Here is a 24,672-nt window from a genome sequence, read left to right as displayed (position 1 = left end):
ATTCTATGTACAGATGATTCTATTCTATGTATGGATGATTCTATTCTATGTATGCATGATTCTATTCTATGTATGGATGATTCTATTCTATGTACGCATGATTCTATTCTATGTATGCATGATTCTATTCTATGTATGCATGATTCTATTCTATGTACGGATGATTCTATTCTATGTACAGATGATTCTATTCTATGTACGGATGATTCTATTCTATGTATGGATGATTCTATTCTATGTACAGATGATTCTATTCTATGTATGGATGATTCTATTCTATGTATGGATGATTCTATTCTATGTATGGATGATTCTATTCTATGTACGGATGATTCTATTCTATGTACGGATGATTCTATTCTATGTACGGATGATTCTATTCTATGTATGCATGATTCTATTCTATGTACGGATGATTCTATTCTATGTACGGATGATTCTATTCTATGTATGCATGATTCTATTCTATGTATGGATGATTCTATTCTATGTATGGATGATTTTATTCTATGTACAGATGATTCTATTCTATGAAACCATGATTGTATTCTATGTATGGATGATTCTATTCTATGTACTCATGATTCTATTCTATGTACAGATGATTCTATTCTATGTATGGATGATTCTATTCTATGTACGGATGATTCTATTCTATGTATGGATGATTCTATTCTATGTACGGATGATTCTATTCTATGTACGGATGATTCTATTCTATGTACGGATGATTCTATTCTATGTATGGATGATTCTATTCTATGTACAGATGATTCTATTCTATGTATGCATGATTCTGTTCTCTGTGCAGATGATTCTATTCTATGTATGTATGACTGTGTTCTATGTACGGATGATTCTATTCTATGTATGGATGATTCTATTCTATGTACGGATGATTCTATTCTATGTATGGATGATTCTATTCTATGTACAGATGATTCTATTCTATGTATGGATGATTCTATTCTATGTACGCATGATTCTATTCTATGTACGGATGATTCTATTCTATGTATGGATGATTCTATTCTATGTATGGATGATTCTATTCTATGTACGGATGATTCTATTCTATGTATGCATGATTCTATTCTATGTATGGATGATTCTATTCTATGTACACATGATTCTATTCTATGTATGGATGATTCTATTCTATGTATGGATGATTCTATTCTATGTATGGATGATTCTATTCTATGTACGCATGATTCTATTCTATGTACGGATGATTCTATTCTATGTATGGATGATTCTTTTCTATGTATGCATGATTCTATTCTATGTACGCATGATTCAATTCTATGCATATATGACTCTATTCTATGTACGCATGATTCTACTCTATGTATGCATGATTCAATTCTATGTACGGATGATTCTATTCTATGTATGGATGATTCTATTCTATGTATGCATGATTCTATTCTATGTATGGATGATTCTATTCTATGTACGGATGATTCTATTCTATGTACGGATGATTCTATTCTATGTATGCATGATTCTATTCTATGTACGCATGATTCTATTCTATGTATGGATGATTCTATTCTATGTATGGATGATTCTATTCTATGTACGGATGATTCTATTCTATGTACGGATGATTCTATTCTATGTACGGATGATTCTATTCTATGTATGGATGATTCTATTCTATGTACGGATGATTCTATTCTATGTATGCATGATTCTATTCTATGTACGGATGATTCTATTCTATGTATGGATGATTCTATTCTATGTACGGATGATTCTATTCTATGTACGGATGATTCTATTCTATGTACGCATGATTCTACTCTATGTATGCATGATCCTATTCTATATACGCATGATTCTATTCTGTGCATAGATGATTCTATTCTATGTAGGATGATTCTATTCTATGTATGGATGACTCTATTCTATGTACTGATGATTCTATTCTATGTACGCATAATTCTATTCTATGTAAGCATGATTCTATTCTATGTACGGATGATTCTATTCTATGTACGCATGATTCTATTCTATGTACGGATGATTCTATTCTATGTATGGATGATTCTACTCTATGTATGGATGATTCTATTCTATGTATGCATGATTCTATTCTATGTATGGATGATTCTATTCTATGTACAGATGATTCTATTCTATGTATGGATGATTCTATTCTATGTATGCATGATTCTATTCTATGTACGGATGATTCTATTCTATGTACGCATGATTCTATTCTATGTATGCATGATTCTATTCTATGTATGGATGATTCTATTCTATGTATGGATGATTCTATTCTATGTACGGATGATTCTATTCTATGTACTCATGATTCTATTCTATGTACAGATGATTCTATTCTATGTATGGATGATTCTATTCTATGTATGCATGATTCTATTCTATGTACGGATGATTCTATTCTATGTACGGATGATTCTATTCTATGTATGCATGATTCTATTCTATGTACGGATGATTCTATTCTATGTACAGATGATTCTATTCTATGTACAGATGATTCTATTCTATGTACGGATGATTCTATTCTATGTACGGATGATTCTATTCTATGTACGGATGATTCTATTCTATGTACGGATGATTCTATTCTATGTATGGATGATTCTATTCTATGTATGGATGATTCTATTCTATGTATGGATGATTCTATTCTATGTACGGATGATTCTATTCTATGTATGCATGATTCTATTCTATGTATGGATGATTCTATTCTATGTACGGATGATTCTATTCTATGTACAGATGATTCTATTCTATGTACGGATGATTCTATTCTATGTACGGATGATTCTATTCTATGTATGGATGATTCTATTCTATGTACGGATGATTCTATTCTATGTACGGATGATTCTATTCTATGTACGGATGATTCTATTCTATGTATGGATGATTCTATTCTATGTATGGATGATTCTATTCTATGTATGGATGATTCTATTCTATGTACGGATGATTCTATTCTATGTATGGATGATTCTATTCTATGTATGGATGATTCTATTCTATGTACGGATGATTCTATTCTATGTACGGATGATTCTATTCTATGTACGGATGATTCTATTCTCTCTACAGATGATTCTCTTCCATGTGCAGATGATTCTATTCAGACTTGTTGGCTGTTGGTGAAGCACCCTCCAAGAGGAAAAAAACGCTGAGAGAAGAAGGGAGCCACTTTTGAGATTTTAAGTATTTTTTCTCTGTTTATTTGCTAAGTTTTTCTGCATAGCTGCCTAGCTTGAGCATTTTCTGGCTTGTTAAACTTGATTTCTGTATTAGTAGCTGTATTTAGAGCACAACCAAAAGCTGTTTGCTGAATTTCCTGTTTGCACTTAATTTTAAATCGTTTTTTTCTTAAAACTTGCATATTTTCTGTCCTTGACCTAGCACTCTTGTGTGGGGTCATTTACTGCACTGTTATAACTTGATATTACTTGTGAACCTCTGCTATCTCTGTAAAAACAAAAACAAAAAAAATCTTGCTTTTTTCCCACTTTTCTGAGAGTTAAAAAAGTTCAGTTACAGGCTTGCTGTTCCTGAACTGTTTGAAAGTTTCTGTGAGGCCATTTTTGCTTGGGCTGAAGGAAGGTCTCTGTGTTTATCAGTGGGAGTGACTAACATTGAGCAGCTTCCCTGCCCCGGAGAGGTGGTTACTGACTTGAAACTGTAGTTTTATTGGCCACTAGGGGTCATTTCCATAACTCCTTCATCTTCCTCTCTTAAAACCTAGTTGCCTCGTGGTTTGAGCGTCTTTTCAGACTTGTTGGCTGTTGGTGAAGCACCCTCCAAGAGGAAAAAACGCTGAGAGAAGAAGGAGCCACTTTTGAGATTTTAAGTATATTTCTCTGTTTATTTGCTAAGTTTTTCTGAATAGCTGCCTAGCTTGAGCATTTTCTGGCTTGTTAAACTTGATTTCTGTATTAGTAGCTGTATTTAGAGCACAACCAAAAGCTGTTTGCTGAATTTCCTGTTTGCACTTAATTTTAAATCGTTTTTCTTAAAACTTGCATATTTTCTGTCCTTGACCTAGCACTCTTGTGTGGGGTCATTTACTGCACTGTTATAACTTGATATTACTTGTGAACCTCTGCTATCTCTGTAAAAACAAAACAAAAAAAAAAATCTTGCTTTTTCCCACTTTTCTGAGAGTTAAAAAAGTTCAGTTACAGGCTTGCTGTTCCTGAACTGTTTGAAAGTTTCTGTGAGGCCATTTTTGCTTGGGCTGAAGGAAGGTCTCTGTGTTTATCAGTGGGAGTGACTAACATTGAGCAGCTTCCTGCCCCGGAGAGGTGGTTACTGACTTGAAACTGTAGTTTTATTGGCCACTAGGGGTCATTTCCATAACTCCTTCATCTTCCTCTCTTAAAACCTAGTTGCCTCGTGGTTTGAGCGTCTTTTCAGACTTGTTGGCTGTTGGTGAAGCACCCTCCAAGAGGAAAAACGCTGAGAGAAGAAGGGAGCCACTTTTGAGATTTTAAGTATTTTTCTCTGTTTATTTGCTAAGTTTTTCTGCATAGCTGCCTAGCTTGAGCATTTTCTGGCTTGTTAAACTTGATTTCTGTATTAGTAGCTGTATTTAGAGCACAACCAAAAGCTGTTTGCTGAATTTCCTGTTTGCACTTAATTTTAAATCGTTTTTTTCTTAAAACTTGCATATTTTCTGTCCTTGACCTAGCACTCTTGTGTGGGGTCATTTACTGCACTGTTATAACTTGATATTACTTGTGAACCTCTGCTATCTCTGTAAAAACAAAACAAAAAAAAAAATCTTGCTTTTTCCCACTTTTCTGAGAGTTAAAAAAGTTCAGTTACAGGCTTGCTGTTCCTGAACTGTTTGAAAGTTTCTGTGAGGCCATTTTTGCTTGGGCTGAAGGAAGGTCTCTGTGTTTATCAGTGGGAGTGACTAACATTGAGCAGCTTCCCTGCCCGCCCGGAGAGAGGTGGTTACTGACTTGAAACTGTAGTTTTATTGGCCACTAGGGGTCATTTCCATAACTCCTTCATCTTCCTCTCTTAAAACCTAGTTGCCTCGTGGTTTGAGCGTCTTTTCAGACTTGTTGGCTGTTGGTGAAGCACCCTCCAAGAGGAAAAACGCTGAGAGAAGAAGGGAGCCACTTTTGAGATTTTAAGTATTTTTCTCTGTTTATTTGCTAAGTTTTTCTGCATAGCTGCCTAGCTTGAGCATTTTCTGGCTTGTTAAACTTGATTTCTGTATTAGTAGCTGTATTTAGAGCACAACCAAAAGCTGTTTGCTGAATTTCCTGTTTGCACTTAATTTTAAATCGTTTTTTCTTAAAACTTGCATATTTTCTGTCCTTGACCTAGCACTCTTGTGTGGGGTCATTTACTGCACTGTTATAACTTGATATTACTTGTGAACCTCTGCTATCTCTGTAAAAACAAAACAACAAAAAAAAATCTTGCTTTTTCCCACTTTTCTGAGAGTTAAAAAGTTCAGTTACAGGCTTGCTGTTCCTGAACTGTTTGAAAGTTTCTGTGAGGCCATTTTGCTTGGGCTGAAGGAAGGTCTCTGTGTTTATCAGTGGGAGTGACTAACATTGAGCAGCTTCCCTGCCCCGAGAGGTGGTTACTGACTTGAAACTGTAGTTTTATTGGCCACTAGGGTCATTTCCATAACTCCTTCATCTTCCTCTCTTAAAACCTAGTTGCCTCGTGGTTTGAGCGTCTTTTCAGACTTGTTGGCTGTTGGTGAAGCACCCTCCAAGAGGAAAAAACGCTGAGAGAAGAAGGGAGCCACTTTTGAGATTTTAAGTATTTTTCTCTGTTTATTTGCTAAGTTTTTCTGCATAGCTGCCTAGCTTGAGCATTTTCTGGCTTGTTAAACTTGATTTCTGTATTAGTAGCTGTATTTAGAGCACAACCAAAAGCTGTTTGCTGAATTTCCTGTTTGCACTTAATTTTAAATCGTTTTTTCTTAAAACTTGCATATTTTCTGTCCTTGACCTAGCACTCTTGTGTGGGGTCATTTACTGCACTGTTATAACTTGATATTACTTGTGAACCTCTGCTATCTCTGTAAAAACAAAACAAAAAAAAATCTTGCTTTTTTCCCACTTTTCTGAGGGGTGAAAAAGTTCTGTTAAAGGCTTGCTGTTCCTGAACTGTTTGAAAGTTTCTGTGAGGCCAATTTTCCTTGGGCTGAAGGAAGGTCTCTGTGTTTATCAGTGGGAGTGACTAACATTGAGCAGCTTCCCTGCCCCGGAGAGGTGGTTACTGACTTGAAACTGTAGTTTTATTGGCCACTAGGGGTCATTTCCATAACTCCTTCATTTGTCCTCGGAGGAGTGGTTTAGGGCAGTGACTTGTGGTTTGTTGGCCAATTTGGGTCATTTCCTGTCTTATCCGGCCCCTGCTATAAAGCACGCTTTAGCGATTTAGCCCGATTTAGCGGAGGAGTTGCTACTGTCGCACACTAGGGCAGCGCCCGGTTAAGCAGGTTTAAACTATTCGGCTACCTAAAGTCCACTCTTCAAATTTTCCTTAAAACTACCTTCCTCGAACTATACTACTGATCTAATCAGCGTATCCTATAATTAAAAGATCATCTCTACTTGACTCCAAGTAGACTATTCTCTAACTGTTAAACGTAGCACTTGCTCCTACAGTACTTATTACCTTGATACGGCACTCTTGTCATAGATAGTACCCCAAAAGGCAACCCCCATTTCTCGGTCACCCACGTCCCCGGAATCTTTTTAAAGTTTTTTGTCTATTCCTTCTAGCATGTCGAGGGATCAGTTGCTAGTGTCCTCTCCTGCTCAGCTGGTGAACCTGGGAATATTGAGGCAATGTTACAATTGCCTCATGTACACAGACAACCCTCTCCTCCTCCCACAAAACACAAATACATGCGAGAGATGCAACTACACGGCCAAACTGGAGGCTGAGCTCTCAACATAGGACTGGCAAGACCAGTCAGGAGGAGAAGGTTACCACACACACTATAGACCCAGTCTCACATATTACCATTACAACCTCAAATCATACACATAAACACACAAAGACATACTGGAGGCTCTGATCAAAAATCTACCAAAACAGCAGAGGCCACCAAAGCAGACACCCAAACAACCACCACCTCAGAACACAACACCTGCAACACATAGACCTCACAGTCAGAGTGTCAAACAGTCACAGCCCTTAAGGCCAAACACAATGCCAGACACACTAGTCATTGGTGACTCCATAGTCAGACACACTGACGTCCCGCTCACCAGACTGAGTAAGGAGAAGGTCACAGTAAGCTGCCTGTCGGGCGCTAGAATCCGCCACATAACGCAAGCACTCAGGTCTCTCAACAGCAGGTACAAATATGATTCAGTCATTGTCCACGCTGGTGTAAACGACCTGAGACGTACCTCCTTGGACTACATGAAAAGAGACATTGAGGAGCTCTCTGATTATGTAGCCCAGACAGGTATGACCCTGACCTTGAGCAGTATCCTACCTTCACCAAGAATGATGCCACAATACAGAGATAAGATGATCAGCTTTAACAATTGGCTTAAACACTGGTGTCATTCAAAGGGGATCCAGTGTCTGTCTGCCTGGGATGACATGCTGGACAAGCCACGCTGCTTCAGCAAGGGACGGCTTGCACCTGTCACCCTGGGATTCCGGATACTGGCTAAGGCTCTTGCCACCCCCATAGTGCCTTTTTAGGCAAGGCTCAAATTCTAAACATACCACCCTAGAACACAAAAAAGGAAAAAAACTAAGGGTAATGCTGCTCAATGCCAGAAGTCTAAATCTCAAAATGCACGACTCGAGGCCCTTCTCAGTATGGAGAACATCGATGTCTGTGCTGTGACAGAAACCTGGTTCAAGGCTCCTGAGAGCACCCCGGCGCTATCAGGTTTTACCTCATATCATGCGTTCGGCCCCAAAATCTGGACAATACCAAGAAAGGAGGGGTATCCATATTCATCAAGGACACCCACACCTCAAGACTGGTGGCAACGCACGATGCATCGGAGACCATCCAGGTGCAATTAACCATAGGCAAGACTGCTCTGCAAATTGTAGCATGTTACAGGCCACCCTCACAAACTCAGGAACCTCACATGGCCTTCCTGAAAACACTAGAGGGGATAAATGTATCACCAAACACCATCATACTAGGTGACTTCAATTACCCTAATATAGACTGGGAACACTACTCAAGCCCAAACACCCTGGCCCAAAAGTTCCTGGAATTCATAAACTCAAATGCCATGGAACAACTAGTCACCATCCCCACAAGAGGAGATAACATACTTGATCTCATCATCACGAACATGGGAGCACAATGTTCAACACCGGAGGTGTACCCCTCACTGGTGAGATCAGACCACAAACTAATCTCGCTGGAGGTCCTCATCCCACCCCACCTGAAATAAAAAGACCACAGTAAAGAACTTCTCAAAGCCGACTTCACACTTCTAAAGACTAGTGTGGTCTCCTTTAAGGCCCCGAGCAATGGAAAAAACAGTACTCAAGCCGCTGAATCACTTACAAATGCCTTCTACCAGCACCTGCAGGACTGCATGGATAAGGCAATCCCAAGCAAAACAAAGACTCTTTGTACCAAAGGCAAGCATCCAGTCTGGTGGACCCCAGCCATAAACAAACTCTACAACAAAAGGAGGAAGCTACTACAAGATAGAGCAAAATCCTTAAAAGGTAAGACACCCTTGATCACTATAAGTAAAAAACTAAGATCTCTCATAAAATCATCCAAAGCAAATTTCGAGAGAAAAATAGCTAAAGACTCAAAAGACAATCATAAGGCCTTCTTTAGCTATGTTAGAAACCTGGGAGAAACTCCCAGATATGCTCAGAGCTAGTTCAAAATGATGTGAAGATTACTGATCCTACAGACATTGCCAACATACTGGCTGACAGGTTCAGTGCAAACTTCTCCCCTCCCCCAAAAGGAGAGATATCTATACCAAACGATTGCAGCCCCCAAACATCTCCAGCCCAAGTGAGAACTGCTCTCTCCAAAGCAAAAACACAGCATCCATGGGACCTGATGGTGTCCCCGGCTGTGTGCTCCATGAACTCAATGAGGAATTAAACCCACAGCTAGGACAGCTGTTTAATCAAAGTCTTACCTCTGGATACGCACCAGGAGTGGCGCACTGCAACTGTGGTACCACTTCACAAAGGCGGTGCCTCCACCGACCCTGGAAATTACCGCCCATTAGCTTGACAAGCCTTATCTGCAAAGCCATGGAGAGGATCATAATGGACCTCATAAATAACGACATAGGGAATTTGCAGACTTTGGATCCAACCCAGTTTGGCTTTGTCAAAGGCAGATCATGCCTTTTAAACTTGGTTGACTTTTGAAACAGTCACCAAAGCCATTGATGAGGAAAGGCAGTCCATACAGCCTACCTCGATCTGGCTAAGGCCTTCGATACAATACCCCATTCGGGTATCATTGAAAAACTCATCAGCTTAAATGTCAACCCATACATCACAAGATGGGTTGCAAACTGGCTGAGTGACAGAACCCACAGGGTCAGAGCTGCTGGCGCCATGTCAGACTCAAAGCCTGTCACAAGTGGTGTCCCACAGGGCTCAGTCCTGGGCCCACTCTTGTTTGGCATCTACTTTTCCGAAGTACAAGCAAACACAGGAGGGTTATGGCTGACAAAGTTTGCAGATGACTGCAAACTGGGCGCCATAGTAGAAAACACATCTGACACAGATATCCTTCAGAAGGGTCTCACAGAAACGGATAACTGGTGCCAGAGCCACGGCCTAAAGTTAAATGCCAAAAATGCATAGTCATACCCTTCGAAAAACAAGGTTACCCTAGCTACCAAATAGGTGGCAATCCACTGAGCACAGAAGAAGTTATCAGGGACCTGGGGACCCAGGTTGATAGTAGTCTGTCATTCGACACCCATGTAGCTAAAGTAGTTAGGAAGACCTTCTACATTGCCCACCTTATCATGAAGGGATTCTCATCTAGATCAAGGGAGGTCATAGTCTCCCTTTACTCATCACTCATCAGACCAATGATTGAGTACAATGCCCCCATTCGGAATGTATCTGACCCGACACTTGCAGCAGCTGGAGAGGCCACAAAGTTCCTCACCAAAAGGATAAAGGGTCTCAAAATCTGTCCTATGCTGCCCGACTGAAAGAACTCCAGCTCTATTCAGTCGCCACTGCTCAGAGGTGACCTTTGCCTAACATACAAGGCCATGTCAAACCCAGATTTGATGAATATGCTTCACCTCAAAAATCTAGATCCATCAGAGCCACAAGGGCGGAGACTTAAACCTTGACACGGCTATTAATAGGACGTGCTGGAGGGATAGATTCATCACCCAAAGACTCCCTATGCTGTGGAACAAAATCCCGGTACATGTGAGGCAGAGCACCTCGCTGGCCTTGTTCAAGAGAAATCTTGACCAATGGATGGGAGATCGCAGATATACCCCAGGGATTACCTCAGTGTCACTGCTCGACAGAGGCACAGAAAAATAATGGGTATAGTTCCCCATACTAAAGGGGTGGCCTAAGCCACAAAACGATGGGCTAGGCTTGTAAATGCCCTCGGGCAGATAGCCTAGTATGAACCTATGAACCTATGAACCTATGTGCGGATGATTCTATTCTCTGAACGGATGATTTTATTCTCTGTACGGATTATTCAATTCTCTGTACGGATGATTCTATTCTCTGTAGGGATGATTCTATTCTCTGTATGAATTATTCTCTTCTCTGTACAGATGATTCTATTCCATGTACGGATGATTCTATTCTATGTATGGATGATTCTAGTCTATGTACGGATGATTCTACTCTATGTAAGCATGATTCTATTCTATGTACGCATGATTCTATTCTATCTACACATGATTCTTTTCTATGTATGGATGATTCTATTCTATGTATGGATGATTCTATTCTATGTACGCATGATTCTATTCTAGGTACTCATTATTCTATTCTATGTACGGATGATTCTATTCTATGTATGGATGATTCAATTCTATGTATGCATGATTCTATTCTATGTACGGATGATTGTATTCTATGTACGCATGATTTTGTTCTATGTATGCATGATTCTATTCTATGTACGCATGATTTTATTCTATGTGCGGATGATTCTAATCTATGTACAGATAATTCTATTCTCTGTACGGATGATTTTACTCTATGTACGGATGATTCTATTCTATGTAAGGATGATTCTATTCTATGTATGGATGATTCAATTCTATGTATGCATGATTCTATTCTATGCACGGATGATTCGATTCTATGTACGCATGATTCTGTTCTATGTATGCATGATTCTATTCTATGTATGCATGATTTTATTCTATGTGCGGATGATTCTAATCTATGTACAGATGATTCTATTCTCTGTACGGATGATTCTACTCTATGTACGGTTGATTCTATTCTATGTACAGATGATTCTATTCTATGTACGGATGATTCTATTCTCTGTACGGATGATTCTACTCTATGTACGGATGATTCTATTCTATGTACGGATGATTCTACTCTATGTACGGATGATTCTATTCTCTGTATGGTTGATTCTACTCTATGTACGGATGATTCTTTTCTATGTACGGATGATTCTATTCTCTGTATGGATGATTCTATTCTCTGTACGGATGATTCTGTTCTATGTACGAATTAATCTATTCTCTTTACGGATGATTCTAGTCCATGTGCGGATGATTCTATTCTATGTGCGGATGATTCTATTCTATGTACGGATGATTCTATTCTCTGTACGGATGATTTTATTCTCTGTACGGATTATTCCATTCTCTGTACGGATGATTCTATTCTCTGTTCGGATGATTCTATTCTCTGTACGAATTATTCTATTCTCTGTACGGATGATTTAATTGCATGTACGGATGATTATATTCTATGTCCGGATGATTCTACTCTATGTACGCAAGATTCTATTCTATGTACGCATGATTCTATTCTATCTATGCATGATTCTATTCTATGTGCGGATGATTCTGTTCTATGTACGGATGATTCTATTCTCTGTGTGGCATGATTCTATTCTAGGTACGCATGATTCTATTCTCTGTACGGATGATTCTATTCCATGAACGGATGATTCTATTCTATGTGTGGATGATTCTACTCTATGTACGCATGATTCTATTCTATGTACGCATGATTGTATTCTATGTGCGGATGATTCTATTCTATGTACGGATGATTCTATTCTATGTACGGATGACTCTATTCTATGTACAGATGATTCTACTCTATGTACGCATGATTCTATTCTATGTACGCATGATTGTATTCTATCTACGCATGATTCTATTCTATGTACGCATGATTCTGTTCTATGTATGGATGATTCCATTCTATGTACGGATGATTCTATTCTGTGTACGCATGATTCTATTCTATGTCCGGATGACTCTATTCTATGTTTGGATGATTCTACTCTATGTACGCATGATTCTATTCTACGTACGCATGATTCTATTTTGTGTACGCTTGATTCTATTCTATGTATGGATGATTCTATTCTATGTATGGATGATTCTATTCTATGTATGCATGATTCTATTCTATGTACACATGATTCTATTCTATGTACGGATGATTCTATTCTATGTACAGATGATTCTATTCTATGTCCTCATGACTCTATTCTATGTATGCATGATTCTATTCTATGTACGGCTGATTCTATTCTATGTATGCATGATTCTATTCTATGTACGCATGATTCTGTTCTATGTACGCATGATTCTATTCTATGTATGCATGATTCTTTTCTAGGTATGCATGATTCTATTCTATGTATGGATGATTCTATTCTATGTATGGATGATTCTCATCTATGTACGGATGATTCTATTCTATGGACGCATGATTCTATTCTATGTACGCATGATTCTATTCTATGTACACATGATTCTATTCTATGTGCTGATGATTCTTTTCTATGTATGGATGATTCTATTCTATGTATGGATGATTCTATTCTATGTATGGATGATTCTATTCTATGTACGGATGATTCTATTCTATGTACCCATGATTCTATTCTATGTACGGATGACTCTGTTCTATGTACGCATGATTCTATTCTAGGTACTCATTATTCTATTCTATGTACGGATGATTCTATTCTGTGTATGGATGATTCAATTCTATGTATGCATGATTCTATTCTATGTATGGATGATTCTATTCTATGTACGCATGATTCTGTTCTATGTATGCATGATTCTATTCTATGTACGCATGATTTTATTCTATGTGCGTATGATTCTAATCTATGTAGAGATAATTCTATTCTCTGTACTGATGATTCTACTCTATGTACGGATGATTCTGTTCTATGTACGGATGATTCTACTCTATGTACGGATGATTCTATTCTCTGTACGTATGATTCTACTCTAGGTACGGATGATTCTATTCTCTGTACGGATGATTCTATTCTCTGTACGGCTGATTCTTTTCTATGTACGGATGATTCAATTCTATGTATGCATGATTCTATTCTATGTATGGATTATTCTATTCTATGTACGCATGATTCTGTTCTATGTATGCATGATTCTATTCTATGTACGCATGATTTTATTCTATGTGCGGATGATTCTGATCTATGTACAGATGATTCTATTCTCTGTACAGATGATTCTACTCTATGTATGGATGATTCTATTCTATGTACGAATGATTCTATTTTCTCTACGGATGATTCTGTTCCATGTGCGGATGATTCTTTTCTATGTGCGGATGATTCTATTCTATGTACGGATGATTCTATTGTCTGTACGGATGATTCTATTCTCTGTACGGATGATTTTATTCTCTGTACGGATTATTTCATTCTCTGTACGGATGATTCTATTGTCTGTACGGATGATTCTATTCTCTGTACGAATGATTCTATTCTCTGTACGGATGATTCTATTCCATGTACGGATGATTCTATTCTATGTACAGATGATTCTATTCTATGTACCCATGATTCTATTCTATGTACGGATTACTCTGTTCTATGTACGGATGATTCTACTCTATGTACGCATGATTCTATTCTATGTACGCATGATTCTATTCTATGTATGCATGATTCTTTTCTATGTATGAATGATTCTATTCTATGTATGGATGATTCTATTCTATGTATGCATGATTCTATTCTAGGTACTCATGATTCTATTCAATGTACGGATGATTCTATTCTATGTATGGATGATTCAATTCTATGTATGCATGATTCTATTCTATGTACGGATGATTCTATTCTATGTACGCATGATTCTGTTCTATGTATGCATGATTCTATTCTATGTACGCATGATTTTATTCTATGTGCGGATGATTCTAATCTATGTACAGATAATTCTATTCTCTGTACGGATGATTCTTCTCTATGTACGGATGATTCTATTCTATGTACGGATGATTCTACTCTATGTACGGATGATTCTATTCTCTGTACGGATGATTCTACTCTATGTACGGATGATTCTATTCTATGTACGGATGATTCTATTCTCTGTACGGCTGATTCTTTTCTATGTACTGATGATTCAATTCTATGTATGCATGATTCTATTCTATGCACGGATGATTCTATTCTATGTACGCATGATTCTATTCTATGTATGCATGATTCTATTCTATGTACGCATGATTTTATTCTTTGTGCGGATGATTCTAATCTATGTACAGATGATTCTATTCTCTTTACGGATGATTCTACTCTATGTATGGTTGATTCTATTCTATGTACGCATGATTCTACTCTATGTATGGATGATTCTATTCTCTGTACGGATGATTCTACTCTATGTACGGATGATTCTATTCTATGTACGGATGATTCTACTCTATGTACGGATGATTCTATTCTCTGTACGGTTGATTCTACTCTATGTACGGTTGATTCTGTTCTATGTACGGATGATTCTATTCTATGTACGGATGATTCTATTCTCTGTACGGATGATTCTATTCTCTGTACGGATGATTCTATTCTATGTACGAATGATTCTATTCTCTCTACGGATGATTCTGTTCCATGTGCAGATGATTCTATTCTATGTGCGGATGATTCTATTCTATGTACGGATGATTCTATTGTCTGTACGGATGATTCTATTCTCTGAACGGATGATTTTATTCTCTGTACGGATTATTCAATTCTCTGTACGGATGATTCTATTCTCTGTAGGGATGATTCTATTCTCTGTACGAATTATTCTCTTCTCTGTACGGATGATTCTATTCCATGTACGGATGATTCTATTCTATGTGCGATGTGTCTACTCTATGTACGCATGATTCTATTCTATGTACGCATGATTCTATTCTATCTATGCATGATTCTATTCTATGTGCGGATGATTCTGTTCTATGTACGGATGATTCTATTCTCTGTGTGGCATGATTCTATTCTAGGTACGCATTATTCTATTCTCTGTACGGATGATTCTATTCCATGAACGGATGATTCTATTCTATGTGTGGATGATTCTACTCTATGTACGCATGATTCTATTCTATGTACGGATGATTGTATTCTCTGTGCGGATGATTCTACTCTATGTACGGATGATTATATTCTCTGTATAGATGATTCTACTCTATGTACGGATGATTCTATTCTATGTACGGATGATTATATTCTATGTACGGATGATTCTATTCTATGTACGGATGATTGTATTCTCTGTGTGGATGATTATATTCTATGTGTGGATGATTATATTCTCTGTACGGATCATTCTGTTCTCTGTACGGATGATTATATTCTATGTGCGGATGATTCTATTCTATGTACCGATGATTGTATTCTCTGTGCGGATGACTATATTCTATGTGTGGATGATTCTATTCTATGTATGGATGATTCTCTTCTATGTACAGATGATTCTATTCTATGTGTGGATGATTCTATTCTATGTGCAGATGATTTTTTTTTCTCTGTGCGGCACATTTCACTTTTTGCTTGACTTAAAGTTCTGAAATGCACATATACAGTGTTGCTATATTTTATATGGATTGCATTCTTTTTTTCTTTTCTCCTTAATGCATTTATCTCTTTTTGTTGTATTGCTTTCTGTCATCCTAAAATGTAATAGCATATTTACCTCTATTATTGTCTGAATGAATATATCATCGCTAGTATTCTTATTTAACTCATGCCAAGCAGCAATGTGTTATGCAACTATATGATTTATTTCCTGGAATCTTTTAGTACTTGTATCGACTGTGCCCTGGCCCAGCAATCAAGGATCCTCAATTCTCACCACTAGCACCAGGGTGGTCGTCTCATATAAGAGGAAAGGATAACTAATTATTACAGTAAAGTACAATTTCCCTTAAGTGCACACAGAGATCACAGTCAGTCTGGAGCTGGCTGATCCCTTGCTCACCAGGTCCCCAATAAGACTCCCCAGTGGCATAGCTATAAGGTCCAGGTCTCAGCCTAACTGAGCAAGCTAAAACCTCCAGTACCCTCTCTGTCCAACCAGTGCTTCATGTCCCTGCCAAGTAGCTGACACAACACACACACACACACACACACACACACACACACACACACACACACACACACACATACACACACACACACACACACACACACACACACACACACACACACACACACACACACACACACACACACACTTTGAGATAAGTGTTTATACATCTTCACGGACTCTCCTGGGAAAAGCTGACTTTAGAGTGACCTATTACAATAACCTCTATAAATATGCAATGTACTCTAGAGCTTATCTCTACACAAAGCAGCCACAGGTAGAAGGTTTTAAAAATATTTAATAATAAATAATTTAAACACAAGACAAAACTACTACACCACAGATATATCTAAGAGTTCACAGATCACACAGAAACTTAAAATAATACAGTAGGACTGGTCTGATTTCAAAGAAAAATACCTAATTAATCTTTACTAGCTTTAAGTATTCCTACAAGCAATCTAACACCTGCACAGAAACTTACAACAATAGAAGGCATTTCACATGTATATTCTAACAGAAACCAAGTCAAGGAAAGGTGCTAAATAACAAATAAAGAAGAAAAAAAACCAAATGAGCCAACGAAGATGTAAACAGTTTATTAGGCTAAAAAGCACACTCCTCAAAGCTCCAAAAAAGAAAACTCATACAAATCCAATGCGTAGTGTTACACACTTCCCGTTTAGTCTCTCCTTCATCAGATAAACACATATTCCACCCATAAGTCCATGTTTAAATACAATTCCTGATTCAAATACACCAATCATTATACTGATTCAATGAAGCCCTTAGGACCAACTACATAAAATGTATAAAATGCATATAAAAAGTATGTAAACGTGCAGCACAGTACATAAACATATTCAAATCCATATTATGCTTTCAAAATAAATATTAGATTGAACAATATCAAGACATGTATTTAAATTACTCATAATAATAAATTACATAAAAAATGTTGTTAAAACATATTATTAAAACAATACTACACCCCACTGGTACACAATGGTATTGCACTTACCTAGCATTTAAAAATATATATATTGAATCAGTATAATGATTGGTGTATTTGAATCAGGAATTGTATTTAAACATGGACTTATGGGTGGAATATGTGTTTATCTGATGAAGAGGAGACTAATGGGGAAGTGTGTGTGTGTGACTTATTGGATAGTTTGGAGTGAGTTTTTTTTTCGCTTTTGGAGTGCTGTTTTTTTTTAGCTAATAAACTGTTTACATCTTAGCTGGCTCATTTGGTGCTTTTTTCTTGGTTTATTTGTATCAGCCAATCAGTAGGCAGCTTTTAAGCTCTATCACTTTGCCAGGGAACCAGGAAGGACTAGTCGTATAGCTTTGAATGAAGAATACGCTTTCACGGAACAGGAATTGCAGCAATGGAGCTAATATTCGTACTAACAGTAGAAACGAACATGAGGAATCAATTTGGACTTAATAAATGATTTTCCTAGGTTTTTCGTTTGGTGAAACGGACGATGGGCGCCCAAGAGAACAGCGAGGTAGCAGGGACAGATTTAAAGAAACAAACCATGCACATGGAATGAAACAAGGTACTGACAAATTATTTTCTGATGTAGTCAATGTCAAATTTGACTTTGCAAATAATAGCAAAAAAATGCCTAAAGCCACAGGCAACTACAGACAAAAGTTAAATGATTTACATTATTATTTACATAAACTGAAAATGTTGGAAATGGACAATGCTTATCTCAAACATTGTTTAAAACTGGAAATTGTGCCTAAGGGCTTAAGGGTAAGTAAATACCCAAATAATGTGTATGAGGGTACTGAATTTCACAGAAATTTGATTAAAGCTTTGATAATTGTGGGTTTGCAATTATGCAAGCTATAATTTTGAATAATGAATGTGAAATTGTAAAGTTGACTGATATTGTAGAAAACATCAATAAGGCTGTTGTCAATGACCTTATGTTTACAGTCACGGAACAAAAAGATAAATACAAGAAGTTATTAAAAGATATTGAATCACAATGTTTTGAGGTGCAACACAGGAAAGTAAATAAGATAGACAGGGATGTGAATGAGTATAAAACTATGACACAATACCCTAAACCTAAATTTTGGGGTAGAAAGGTGAATTATGATTCATATAATGTCCTGATGTTCCTGCTGGGCAGACTAATTCATCAATAGTAGATGAAGTAATTGATCTTGATGAGTTTCAAGATCAGAAAGGTTAATGCAAAAGGAGCCAGTGAATTATAATTCAAAAAACTACAGAGGGAGGGGGGGACACCTAGACTGGAGGCAGGAACAATGGAACCGCTTTTAGACATTATTAACAATGGAAAAACATGGACTTTTAATGATTTTAATATATTTAATTATTCTAATACTACACTCACAAAGGGTCATTTTGACCTTTTTTCAAAGGGCTTTGGTTTTATACCACAAAGAAAGACTAATATATTCAAGCTTTTGGTGGATATTAAATTATTTATTAGAAAGAAAAATCTAGAATTGTTTTTTAAAGACAAGTGCAATATGGAAACAGGGAATACACTGAGACGTAAGAGTACCTTTAACCCACCACTGCATCCACAGTTAAAAATTTTGAGATGAATATTGAATATGAACTAAGGAAATCTTTGAACAAACATTATATTTGTCCTAATCTGACACAGAATGAAGAAGAAATTCTTATGAACCTAGGGAAAGACAAATATATTAGAGTCATGAAACCAGATAAAGGTGGCGGTGTTGTGTTGATGGACGAATTATATATGATGGAAAGATGTCCAGTATTCTTAATGATACAGAAAGATACAGTAGAACTTCTTTAAATGAAATACACATAGCATATCAAAGAATAAGAGGTGTATTGGAAGATTTAGTTTTGGAAGGATCTATTGATGTAAAACTTTCAATTTTCTGAATGTCCCTAAACCAAAATTCCCTCCATTTTGGGATTCCGAAAGTGCATAAGGACATCAATGATCCACCATTAAGAGTTGTGGTTTCTTCAGAAGGTTCAATTACAGCTCCGCTAGCAAAATATATTGATGTAAAAATTAAGCAGCTGGTCACTGATAACCAGAACATATTAAAAGATTCATGGGATTTTTTAAGAAAGATTAAGAATTTTTTACATAAAGACACTGTTGGTTTTGGCACACTTGACGTAATTGATTTATTTACAAGTATTCCCCATGAAGTGGGCCTAGCATGGTTCGAGGAAATGTTGATACCTTTCAAAAATATTTCTCAAAATGATTTTAGAACTATTTTAGTTCTTATGGAGTTAGTTTTGAAACACAATTACTTGTTTTTTGAGGGAGAATACTACAGGCAAGTGAAGGGAGTGGCCATGGGAGCCCATTGTGCACCCCATTATGCAAATATTGTCATGGCATACTGGGAGAATAAATATATTCTTATTCCACAGTTTAAAGATTCATGGACCTTGTACTGTAGATTTCGATGATTTGTGTTTTTGGAAGGGTACTAAAGAAGAATATGACACTTTTGTAGAGTATGTCAATGAGACAACTAACTTCCTTAAATTCACTAAGAATTTTGACACTCATCAGTTGATTTATTTGGATGTCAACATTATCAAAAAGATAGTATGTTTGTCTCTAAGATACACAGGAAGAAAACATTTTCCAACACATATCTGCATTTTACCAGTTCTCACCCTTTCCATCAGAAAAAAAGTGTTTTGAAAGGGCAATTGGTAAGAATTTGCAGAATGACCTCCGATGATGGGATGTTTATAGAAGAATGTGAAATTTTGAGAAGTATGTTTACAAAGAGAGGTTACCCAAAGGAATTATTTGACTCTATATTGCATGATGTTCTTGAGGGGAGAAAACTTAGATTTGAACCTATTCTAGGTAAAGATGAGACAATGAAGTCATCAGAGGTTCCCCAGGTAAATGATTTGGTATCAGGTCTCATCACAACTTATGATGGCCAATCGAACATTGTAAAGAAGGCTCGATAAAGAATGGAAAAATTTTGCAAAAGTATCAGAACTGAGTCACATTTTGAAAATGAAATAAAATATATTTATAGGAAGGGCAACAATATTAAAGGTATTATAGAGAGTGGTGCCAGTGGATTGACCAATAAAAGTAAGAAAAAAGCTGGGGTTTTCAAATGTGGTGCGTGTAGATACTGTGCACATTTGAAAATTGGTAGCTGCTTTTAGAAGCTAGGAAGAAAATACTTACATTAAATGCCTTTGTAAATTGCAATACAAAAGGGATTGTTTATATATAGCTGTGTAAGAAATGTGAGGCATTTTATGTTGGAAAAAGTGAACGGATGATAAAACAAAGAATTTATGAACATTTATATGAAATCAGGAAAGCATGTATGAACAATTCTCTGTATAAACATACATTAGTGTGTAAGGAATCTACTTTTGAATTTTTGTAATAGAAGTTGTGCCCATTGACCCGAGGTATGTGGGAAACACTTCTAGAATACAGAGAATTGTATTGGCAAATAACTTTAGAAGCAAACAAACTTCCGGTATCAATGATATGCTATCATTGGCACCAGTTTTAAAACTTAGAGCAGCTAAATTATAAAACTACTGTTTACTTAGAGATATATATATTTTTAAATGCTAGGTAAGTGCAATACCATTGTGTACCAGTGGGGTGTAGTATTGTTTTAATAATATGTTTTAACAACATTTTTTATGTAATTTATTATTATGAGTAATTTAAATACATGTCTTGATATTGTTCAATCTAATATTTATTTTGAAAGCATAATATGGATTTGAATATGTTTATGTACTGTGCTGCACGTTTACATACTTTTTATATGCATTTTATACATTTTATGTAGTTGGTCCTAAGGGCTTCATTGAATCAGTATAATGATTGGTGTATTTGAATCAGGAATTGTATTTAAACATGGACTTATGGGTGGAATATGTGTTTATCTGATGAAGGAGAGACGAAACGTGGGAAGTGTGTAACACTACGTATTGGATTTGTATGAGTTTTCGTTTTGGAGTGCTTTGGAGTGCTGTTTTTAGCCTAATAAACTGTTTACATCTTCGTTGGCTCATTTGGTGCTTTTCTTGGGTTTATATTCTAACAGAAACTAGAGCAATAAAGCACCTTCCACATCTAAATTCTGGTCATAAACTTTAGCCTTAAAACAATGGGCATGAAATTTTCATCCAGCCGCCCTGGAGCCGAATTCTAACACGAAAGGGTACAACATGCTACACTGAGCCAGTAGAGTGCAATGTTGTCACATATTTTGCAGTTCCACATTTCACAATATTCTATTTCACTCAAGAAAACATGCCTGTATTTGTTAAATTATTTACAAATGCCAGAATTATATATCAAATTATATTTGACTAGGCTGGCAGAATTCGTCCATCTCTCCCCAGTCATCACATCTCTTCCCCCTGGGAAACTCAAACACGTTTTTCAAGTGCCCCTTGAGAAACATTGCTTGAGAGTGTCAGGTCTATCTGGATGTACCTCACCCCTTTCCCTGTCTTGAGAATCCATCTGCATTGGCATTGCTACTCCCACTGCAGTGCTGCACTGACATATCATATACTTGCAACCCCAGACTCCATCTCAGCAACTTGGCATTTTGCTGACTGGCTCTGTTTAACCATGTTAAAGGGTTATGATCTGCTATCACGTGAATTTTCTTCCATATAGATAAGGCTGAAGTTTATGTAGTACCCAAACTATGGCTAGACATTCCTTTTCTACCGCTGCATAGCATTCCTCCCTGGGTTGGAGACTATGACTGAGATAAACCACTGGGTGCTCTTCTCCCTCTGAAGAAATCTGGCTAAGTACAGCCCCCACCCTATAGTTTGAAGCATCCACCTGCACAGCAAATTCTTTGCTGTAGTCTGGACTGGCTAACACAGGGTGTCCTCCCAAAGCTTCCTATATCTTCTGAAATGCCTGCTCACATGCTGGTGTCCACACTACCTTATCTGGGCTGTTCTTCCTTGTCAGGTATGTGAGGGGAGCAGCTATGGTACTATAATTGGGAACGAACTTTCTGTAGTACCCTGCTGTCCCCAAGAATGCCCTCACCTGCTTTTTGGTAACAGGTGCAGGCCATGCCTGAATAACTTCCACTTTGGCAGGTTCTGGCCTTATCTTACCACTCCCCACTCTATGTCCTAGGTAGGAGATGTCTGCCATACCCACTTGACATTTGCTTGGCTTAATAGTCAACCCTGCCCTCTGTAGTCTGCCCAGCACCTCCCTGACATGCTGAAGGTGCTCTTGCCAGGAATGGCTGTAGATGGCAATATCATCTAGGAAAGCAAGGGCAAACCCTCCTGCTAGGATATGATCTAGAAGTCTCTGGAAAGTTGATGGGGCATTCTTCATCCCAAAGGGCATCTTTGTGAACTCATATAAGCCAAAAGGAGTCACAAAGGCTGACTTCTGTCTAGCACTGGGAGTCAAGGGCACCTGTCAGTAACCCATGGTAAGATCAATGGTTGTAAGATACTTAGCCCCACCCAGCTGCTCTAGGGCCTCATCTGTCCTAGGCATGGGGTAAGCATCTGCCTCTGTGTGACTATTTAATTTCCTGTAATCCACAAAGAACCTGGTGCTGCCATCCTTCCTTGGCACCAGTACCACTGAGGAGGCCCAGGGACTGTTGGACTCCTGAATCACCCCTAGTTCCAACATCTCCTGTACCTCTTCCCTCAGAGTCTGTTTGACTCTCTCAGGCACCCTATAAGGGGCCTGCCTAATAGGCCTTTGGGGCACTGTATTCACCTGGTGCTGCACCAGGTGGGTGCTCCCTGGTTTCCCAGTGAACATGTCCCCAAATTCCTGCAACACTACTCAGATTTCTCGAACCTGGGTAGGAGATAACTGTTGGTACATTGCTACCCCTTCCACCGAGGTGTCAGTCCGAGCACCACTGAGGAGATCAATCACCAGATCTTCCTCAGACTCCTCCTGCAATCCACTGCAAATGCTCAGCACAAGGGCCTCCCTATCATGGTAAGGTTTCATCATGTTAACATGGTACAATCTGTGCCCCTGCCATCTGCCTAGCACTTCCACCATGTAGTTAACATCACTTATCTTTCATACCACCTTGTAGGGTTCATCCCAAGTGTCTTGCAACTTGTTGTGTCTGACAGGAATGAGAACCATCACCTGCTGCTCTACAGCATACTCTCTAGCTCAAGCATTTCTGTCATACCACACCTTTTTCTGTTGTTGGGCTTCTGCCAGGTTCTCCTGGGCCAGGCCCATGAGTTCCCTGAGCTTTGCCCTGAGGTTCAGGACATATGCCACAACAGACTCCTTGTGAGACTCACACTCACCTTCCCACTCATCTCAAATTAATCACCCTATGCCCATACAGCAACTCAAAGGGTGAAAAACCTGTGGATTCCTGGGGAACCTCTCTGTGAGCAAACAACAGATGGGGCAAATATTTGTCCCACTCCCTCTTAAACTGATCTGCAAATGCCCTTAGCATGGACTTGATTGTAGAGTTTAACCTCTCAACAAGACCATTAGTCTGGGGATGGTAGGGGTGGTCTTCATGTGCTTCACCCCACAGGACTTCCACAGACAAGCCAGCAGGTCTGACATAAAATTGGCACCTCTGTCAGACAGTATTTCCTTTGGGAAACCTACCCTGCTGAAAATCTCTAGCAAAGCATTTGCCACCTTCCCGGCCTCAATGGAGGACAAAGCCACTGCCTCAGGGTATCATGTAGCATAATCTACAATCACTAGGATATACTTTTTCCCTATGGAACTTGGGGTACTCAGAGGATCCACAATATCCATAGCTACCCTCTGAAATGGCTTCTCAATCAGAGGCAAAGGCAGCAAAGGACCTCTCACCTTGTCTCCTGCCTTGCCTACCTTTTGGCACTGCTCACACGTCCTGCAGTCCCCTGTTACATCTCTGGAAATTCCAGGCCAATAGAAGATTTGCATAATATGCCTCTTAGTACATTTTATTCCCATATGACCTGCAAAGGGAATATCATGGGCTATGGCTAGAAGTGCCAGATGGTAAGCTCTAGGCACTACCAACTGCTGTAGTCTCTCACCTTCTAGCCCTCCCTCAGGGGTTCAATCTATGT

This window comes from Protopterus annectens, chromosome 4.part0 (assembly GCF_019279795.1).
Source record: "Protopterus annectens isolate FY-2018-M chromosome 4.part0, PAN1.0, whole genome shotgun sequence".
Taxonomy (NCBI): Eukaryota; Metazoa; Chordata; order Ceratodontiformes; family Protopteridae; genus Protopterus; species Protopterus annectens.
Note: the sequence above shows the minus strand (reverse complement) of the source record.